Genomic DNA, 8,551 nt, shown 5'->3' with positions numbered 1-8,551 from the left:
TTAACCATTTAAGCTAACTCTTCCCCTAACTCTAACCCTTTAACCTAACTCCTAAACTTAACTTTAACTTTAACCCCAACTAAAACCCATAGCCTAGCTAATGTTAGCTAGATAGCTAACGTTAGCCATCTAGCTAGAATTTGTAACATATCATATGTTTTGCAAATTCGTAACATATTGTACCTATTTTGCAAATTCAGAACACATATTACAAATTGTTATTCATAACATATCATACTAAATGGAGAGTCTCGGATTTACGTACAGAATAATACTAAATGCTCTGAGACCAGGTTGCCTGGTTGGGTTGCTTCCACAGATCCTCTGTGATTTCCTCAATACTCATACACTTCCTCGTGACAGCTCTGTCCATACACAACAACCTGGATCTCAGTTATTTGAAGTCCTCCTCCCCCTCTCCCGCTCTTTCTTTCTCTCTCAACCCCTGTCCCTCTTTACACACAAATAGCCTACTCTCTCCCTCACTCAGACTTTCTCTCGCCCATTCTCTCTCTCTCTCTCTTCATACTTGGCCGAGCTCAAAAGAAGGGGACATAACAGAATGAAAGGAGATGGATTTTTCGACGAGATGTGAGGGGAAAGGTGAAATTAGCAACTCTTAGCCTACGTTGCCCCTATGTGAAACGACAATCTTAATTGTTCAACAGAATGAATGAATAAGAACGGCGTCTATCAACAAGGTAGGTTATGTAAACTGGCTTATTTCACCCCGGACGTTAGACTGGTTTTGTGGTGACTGAGAAATTACGGATAATATAGTGGGGGAGTGGGTGATGTTACATAACACAGTGCACCGTTTCCCCTTTTTATCTTTCGTAAATTGTACAAGTGAACAAGAGTATCCAGTTATCATTGCAATGAAAAAGCAACAAGCTTTGAGTGTGAAGTCTCGTTTATAACATGCACTTGCCGCACGTGAAAAAGGAACAGTGGAACCTTATACAGATGGTTTCCACATGATCTCTTATCTATCCTTGCATTCTCATTTGTCAGACATTATTAACAGTAATTGAATAGCGTGTGTGCTTTATCAGAAAAATGTCCATAGATCTGTGTTGGCTACTTAGCCTATAGGCCTATGTTCCACAGAATATTAATGAAGCACTTTATTTTCCTTGAGGTCTGTGGGTTAATTGTGTTTTCAACCTTTCTAATAATGTTAGTATACCATAAAACAAAAACATTTAACTATCAGTTATTGCATTTTCCATTAAATTGCGTCTTGTTCTTTCAAACACAGGCATGGCATTTTTTAATGTTCTAGAATATAATCTTATTCTAGAATCAGCTTCTGTCTAGACTCTAGAGAATACTTTCTCATTAAATTAGTGATCACGACAATAAGGCATTTTTGTCGTCAAAGCAAATGCTGAAGGGGCCGGCTTGGTGAAGCGTTGTTGCTAATGAAGCGATACCTATTATTTTCTGGATAAGAGCTCCCTCCATCTCCATGGCGACGTGGAGATCTTACATTCAAAACCATGGAGTGTGCGCGCAGCTTTCTCGCTTGAAGGGGATCGGTTCGATGGCAGGACAAAGCGAAAGGTAGAGCCCTCTACCTTGCGGAAGAAAAGATAAACGATAGGATCTGTTTTGGGGACGAAAAGGGGAACAATTCTGAGACACAAGTCATCTTCATAGGAAAGGAGCCGGGTGAGTGAACTGAGTAAGGTTAGACTATCGTTTAAGAACAATGCCTGTTGCTTGCTACCCTATCCTGGGAAATGTCATTGTTTTAGGCTATAGGTCTAGCCTCCAGACTGTTGCCTTTCTGCAGCATGACAGCCCAGTGGGCATACGATGTGATAAAGACGTATGTTACTGGTTGAAATAATGGTCGGGGAGGTCTTATTACCAGATCGCAACCAAACGTTTTTTTGACGTCATGAAAAATACATATTATTTTGGGTGATATCTGTTTTTTGGTTAAAATCTGATTGAACTACTGACCAGTTATCTAAATGCTACACAAATCTATATAAACAATGTGCATAGTGTTTGTAAGCCATCCACCCAGTGCAAATAAGACATTAGATCCATTACAATTATTACAGTTGGAGTAATGTTTTTTTCCAGAAGTGTTTGCATGATTCAGCTTAGCACATTTGGCAAACAACAGCTGGCAGAGGGCACAAAAGCAGGTTAGGGTCTCGTGGCATATTGTACCCAGTCAAGATGCTGGCCTCGGCCCTATTCCGTTTTGACACTCTGCATGGACTCGGACTCGGTGGGCTTCATGCAGGCCAAGCTTTTCCAGAGTCTGGCAGAATGATATTACTCTGGGCTCCGGTTAATGGTACTCTGGCCGAGTCCACTTCAGCTTATCCAGCCCAATTCACTTTTTCAGGAGTAGGGTCATTTGAAGTTTTTATTCAGCAGGTGATGAAATACCAATTTTAAAAAATAACAAAGAATTGTGATATTTCACCTCCAGGTCATCGAATTTGATAGGTCATTAAAAGCTAACATTAGTGACAGTCTCTGCGGTCCTATAGCTATCAGAAATTATCCCTAAATTATAGAATCTCTGATGCTATAAATGCTTTTGCTTTTACTACAGGCTATGGCAGTGTTTTTCATAGTTGCAGGCCACCCAATTGAAAAGTACACATTCACTTCCATAACATTTGTTCTTGGCTACCAGCATGGAAGATAAATATGCACAATAATACAAAAATGCGGTAAACCTGCAGTACATTGAAATAATTGTTGTTTAATGAATGATATCTGGTAGCTTGCTGTGTGTGGTGGCTTCTAATGATAATCTTTTGTTGATGTTAATTGCAATATTTATTGTAGTGCACATTTTCTTCTGTTCCACTGAATGCAATTTGCGGTTCTATTATGACTAACTACATTTGCTTTCAGAATTTAACAAATAACACATAGGCCTATGTCTTTTATTGCAATATCCTACTACAATCTATCAGGATTTACAAAACCCTATTGTTATCCCATTTATTTCCATCAATAATTACAAAAGCATTATTGCACCTGAATTTGACCCTGAGAATATGACAATTGTCTTTTCCCTTAAAGCTTTTAATTAATTAACATAATGCATGCGGTCATGTTATTTTAATTTCAGTAACTAAGTAAGGACGTAGGCATATCAGTTCCAGCTAAAACTTGGATTGGAATCTGTGCCTCGCGCAGCATTAGATCTGTGAGCGCAGGCAGCCTGCTTGCTTGAGCATATTGCTCGAGCGTCAACATTCCATACAGCATGTTGGGACAAAGTGCCCGGTAGGCTACACAACAACATCACTGGGAAACAACATCAGTTTCTCGAAATGTACACAAAAAAATAGAAAAGATTAGACTGCTAAGTGGTAGTCCCTGTTCTCCTGCTTTCTTGTTTTATTTTAAAGCGGCGGTTTGTTGGGGAGAAGAACATCAAGAAAAGTGTTGCTAGCTAGCTGGCTAGTTTTAGCTAGCTAATGTTAGCTCTCTGGCTAATCCTCCATGGACATGGTAAGTTTAAATTGTTACCTGTTGTAGCTAGCTAGCTAACATTTTGATATCTGTTTAGTTAAAGTGGAATTGTCAGCTTTTTAACTACTTTGCAGATATGAAACAAACAGACAATCATAATATCATCCCAAAATTGAACATTTCCAGTTTATGCTACAAAATCAACTTTATAAAAGCTTTTAAAAATAGGTTATATTTGCCATAACATTTCATGATGTACACTAAGGCATTGTTGGCAGAATAGATGGATGCAGTTCAATGCCTGATTAATATAATTCACCAATGCATTTCTTGGTACTCCCAAAAATATTGCGATCAGGTTTAAATCACAGCTGGCCTGGTACATAGTTTGCTGCCTCCATTTGGGATGCACTGTTTCAGTTTCAATTGCTCAATATTTAGGAAATCAAATGAATGTAACTAAGGCTGGTAATGTCAATACAATCAAACTAGCAAGGGCAATGATCATAAGTCAGTCATAATGTGGCTAATAGGCTGGCATATCTATTTACGTAGCAAGCGAAACGTTAGCTAGATAGCTAGCTTGCTAGCTGCTAGGAGGTGTCATGTCATTGGAGGAGTGGGTGAGTGAGTGACTTTTCCCCCTCATCATTTTTCGGTGACTATACTGTACACAGCTAGAGATGCAGGTGTCATTTGGTTAGCTAGCAATAACTTGAACGACTGTTATCCAGTTAGCATATCGCTTGCGTTCGCAAATTCACTCTGGCTATTTACTCCGATTTCAGAGCACTCTCGCTAAGTGTGGCAGAGCGCAGAATAACTGATGAATTTACGAAGCACAACACCCACTGAATATGACCGACCAGTGTCAGTAAACGTAAGAAAATTAATTAATAGTTAGTCATGAACGCTCTAGATAACATGTAAACAGCCTGACCAGCTTTGCTAGGGCGAGTAAAATGATCAGTAAGGTGTTCTCTCGTTTGTGTCTAGAAGTAGCTAGCTAGCAAGCTAGCCAACTTTAGCCAGTTAGCTTTGGGAACTTGGTTGGGACAAGCATGTATTGTTAGCAGGCAAGCTGAAGAAGGAGGAGTAGGCTACAATTCCCCACTGTTTATCAGTGCAATTTTGACTGTCAATTAAATGAAAAAGTTTGAGAGAGTTTATCTAATGTTCCTTCGTTAGATTTTAGCTCATCTTTCTCTGGGTAGCATTAGTTGTTGATTTTTTTGTTGATGTGCATAACTGAGGGAGAGAAAGCCTAACTTTTCATGGTTGTTTGATCAATAGGACTGTTAAGTTCCCAAATGTAAGAGGACTCCCAAGTGGTATTGACATATTTGCAGAAATGTGTTTTGTGACTTTTTGAGACGCGAATGCGTTTGAAATATCTTAAGTCTTGCTGTTGCAATTGCCTGTAAACAAACAGTCCAATTCAAAGTGAATGATGGCAGGCCTGTGTGGAAAATACAGGTCTACTGTAGCTCTGATTGGCTATGGCGCACCGTACTGCATAGACTCTGGTCCTGGACGAGACAGATGTTTTTATTAGGTTTTATTTACTGCAGTTAATTGTCCAAACACACGGCCGCTTTCCCACTCTATATTGCTATGGAATTTTAACAAAAGCCTTAGTATACGTAATTCACAAACATTCTAAGAATGTATGAAAATTACAATATCTAAGTGCTTTCTTGTCAGAATAAATTTGTTTAAGTGTCATATTCTTCCTGGGGGTGTATATGAACAGATTTTAAGATTTTATGTTGCTAAAATGCTGTCAGTTCCACTTGAAATGACAGTACATTTCTGCGTCTGTGTGTATTCTCTCTGTGTGTGTGTGTGTGTGTGTGTGTATAGAAAACATTGTCATGTCAATGTTGTCATGCTATCTATATGCGTGTGTGTGTTCTGTGCATAGTTTCCATTAGCCAGTATTAGCCGGCTTTTAGCAGATAAAAAAATAGAAAAGCAGATAAACAAAATTGGTACTGGCCAATTGTCTGGGAGAAGAAAAAATCCCATTGTGATATAATGCTTTTTATCCTATTCATTGATGTTAATACCAGTCGATGTAAATACACTTGACCAGTCATGCTTATCGGTCTATAGGTTTATAGCATACAGATACAGAGCCTTAGAGCAGAAAATCTGTCAGACAGCGCGACAGCTACAGTATCTCAAACCACTTTGTAATGAGCTGGAGACAGTATGCATTTTGAAAACATATACTTAATGGTTGCTTCAAAGTACCTTGCTTCAAAGTACCTTGCTTCAAAGTAACCCAGCCAAAATCAGACCATATTCGTGGAGGCAATTATTTTATATAAACTTTCTTTCATTGTCCAGTAGCCAAATGCACAATCCTAGCACCCCATGTTCGTTGTTGTATATCAGATCTCCCCTCTTTCTAAATTTAGAAATTATATTTTAATCTCTGTCACATGAAATGTCTTGTTGGCATCAGAATTCAGTAAGAAGGACCGCACATCGTTGCATCCTCAACTTGCAGGTTCTGTTAAGATGAATTACCATAATCTAAATGTGATTTCTGTCATTCTGAGTACCTTGGGTGGATGTCCCTAATCAGGTTACGCATCCAATGCATACAGGTCTGGTAAATTTCTCAAAAGTTAAAATGCTGCCGGTCAAATGTCCGGAGCCACATTTTCGTATTGGAGAGAGGGGGAGAGAGATGATGATCACAAAAAACATATTGAAAAGATTTTCATCATGTCAACATTGTGTCATGCCAGCTGTGTGTGTGAGATAGTGTCTGAGAGAAAGAGAGAGAGATGTGTGTGTGTGTGTGTGTGTGAGAGAGAGAGAGAGATATTTTAAGATAGCCTAATTCTTGAAACGTGTACCCCCCATATGGAAGTGAAGTTTTTCTTGATTCATCAGGGATACTGGTATTTTGTATTTGACAATACAATACATTTAGCCTATCCCAGCTCCCCCTCAACACTCATTCTAACGTTACAACTCTCAACTGCCTTTTTCAATTCTTGGTTTTCTTTTTTGCAGGAATCTTCTAGCTTGGATGGCAGGATAGAGGAGGGAACAAAAGGAAGGAGTACAGAAGTTATCCTAACTAAGAAATGTACGTAAATAGCCTATGTTTTGCTGTCTATCTCTCTCTCGAGCTCTCTCCGTATGTCTGCCTGACTGGCAGATTGCTGAGGGGCAACGTAGTCAATGTACTTTCTATGCTAAGTCTAACTTAGTGAAGACCTTAGGTAATGGTTAATCATGATTTGTCTCTGCCTTTACAGTTCCTGAAAAATGTCAATGACCTGATGCATGTCCTCTACAGCAGTGCTTGGCCACACACTCAGTGGAAAGGAGAGAGCAGCACCACCACTCCTTAAATCAATAGTCAAGTTTTGTGTTTTTTTTTTTTTTCTGTTTGATACTCTGATCTTCAATGTGTATTGATTCCTACTAGCCAGCTTTGTAAGAGCTAGGTTTGTACTAGCTATGTTAATGATCATTACAGTTTTTTTCTCTGCATCAGGAGAGAAACTGGATTCCCCAAGAGAAAAAAGATGCCATCTAGAACCTAAAAGGGTTTATCAAAAAAAGTGCCATCAAGAACCTAAAAGGGTTCTCAGCTGTCACCGTGAAGAAAAGGATGGAGGTTTTTACATATTTTTACTGACCAGAATATTAAGTATTTTTCTGGCCATGATACAACCAGTTGGTTGTAATTGTGACCTCTATCTGACCAGCTGGTCATAGTTTTGACCACTATTATGTGCTATATTATGTACTGGTCATAGTTAAGACCTCATCGTAACCTGGTAATGACCACCTGACTACTCAAGTTGGATATTGAAAACATTTCATATTGATTTGTTTACATAGGCACCAATTAAAGTTTAAATCTGCAACATATTCTCACATTTAAAATAGATCAAGTAATGGCAAAAACAAATCATAACTCACCCACAGACATTACATGCATAGAAATACTGGGAAACAGACGATATAATGGCCCATTGTATTTAAAAAAAAAAAAAGATTAATAAGAGTGGTGTGATGGGGTAGATCATCATCAATTCCACCGTCCGCAACCACAGGGCTCTCCAGACAATGGTGTGGTCAGCCCAATGCATGCCTGCCCTCCAGGACATCTACAGCATCCGGGGTCACAGAATGGCCAAGTGTAACGGCTCTCTTCTCTCTCCTCCTCTGACGAAGAGGTAGAACAAGGATCAGACCAAAATGCAGCGTGATGATGATTCATGATATATTTTAATGAAGGAAAACCTATACAACAGAAACTACAAAAATAACGAAATGAAATAATGAAAACCGAAACAGCCCTATCTGGTGCAAACACAAAGACAGGAACAATCACCCACGAAACACTCACAGAATATGGCTGCCTAAATATGGTTCCCAATCAGAGACAACGATAATCACCTGACTCTGATTGAGAACCGCCTCAGGCAGCCATAGACTATGTAGACACCCCACAAAACCCCTAAGACAAAAACACACCACAATAACCCATGTCACACCCTGGCCTGACCAAATAAATAAAGAAAACACAAAATACTAAGACCAAGGCGTGACAGAACCCCCCCCTAAGGTGCGGACTCCCGGACGCACCTCAAAACCATAGGGAGGGTCCGGGTGGGCGTCTGTCCATGGTGGCGGCTCCGTTTCGGGACGTGGACCCCACTCCATAAATGTCATAGTTCCTCCCCCTCGCGTCCTGGGATAATCCACCCTCGCCGCCGACCATGGCCTAATAGTCCTCACCCAGAACCCCACTGGACTGAGGGGCAGCTCGGGACTGAGGGGCAGCTCGGGACTGAGGGGTAGCTCGGGACTGAGGGGAAGCTCGGGACTGAGGGGAAGCCCAGCACTGAGGGAAAGCCCAGCACTGAGAGGAAGCTCAGCACTCAGCTGAACAGGCAGGAGACTCCGGCAGCGCTGGAGAGAAGGAAGGCTCTGGCTGCGCTAAACAGGCGGGAGACTCCGGCAGCGCAGGAGAGGAGAAAGGCTCCGACAGCGCTGAACAGGCGGGAGACTCCGGCAGCACTGGAGAGGCGAGGCGCACTGTAGGCCTGATGCGTGGTGC

The 8,551-nt window shown here is 40.6% G+C and overlaps 1 long non-coding RNA gene across 1 annotated transcript; it reads left to right on the top strand.

Annotated features, from left to right (window-relative positions):
- Positions 1-425: 425 nt before the first annotated feature.
- On the top strand, positions 426-8,046 carry LOC135563801 (uncharacterized). Its single transcript, XR_010460530.1, has 3 exons — positions 426-701; positions 6,487-6,562; positions 6,735-8,046. It is a non-coding gene; the product is annotated as an uncharacterized LOC135563801 (long non-coding RNA).
- The last annotated feature ends 505 nt before the right edge of the window (positions 8,047-8,551 follow it).

This window comes from Oncorhynchus nerka, linkage group LG22, assembly GCF_034236695.1.
Source record: "Oncorhynchus nerka isolate Pitt River linkage group LG22, Oner_Uvic_2.0, whole genome shotgun sequence".
In the NCBI taxonomy this organism is placed as follows: Eukaryota; Metazoa; Chordata; class Actinopteri; order Salmoniformes; family Salmonidae; genus Oncorhynchus; species Oncorhynchus nerka.
The sequence above is the reverse complement of the archived record's forward strand: the minus strand, read 5'-3'. Positions and strand labels throughout refer to the sequence as shown.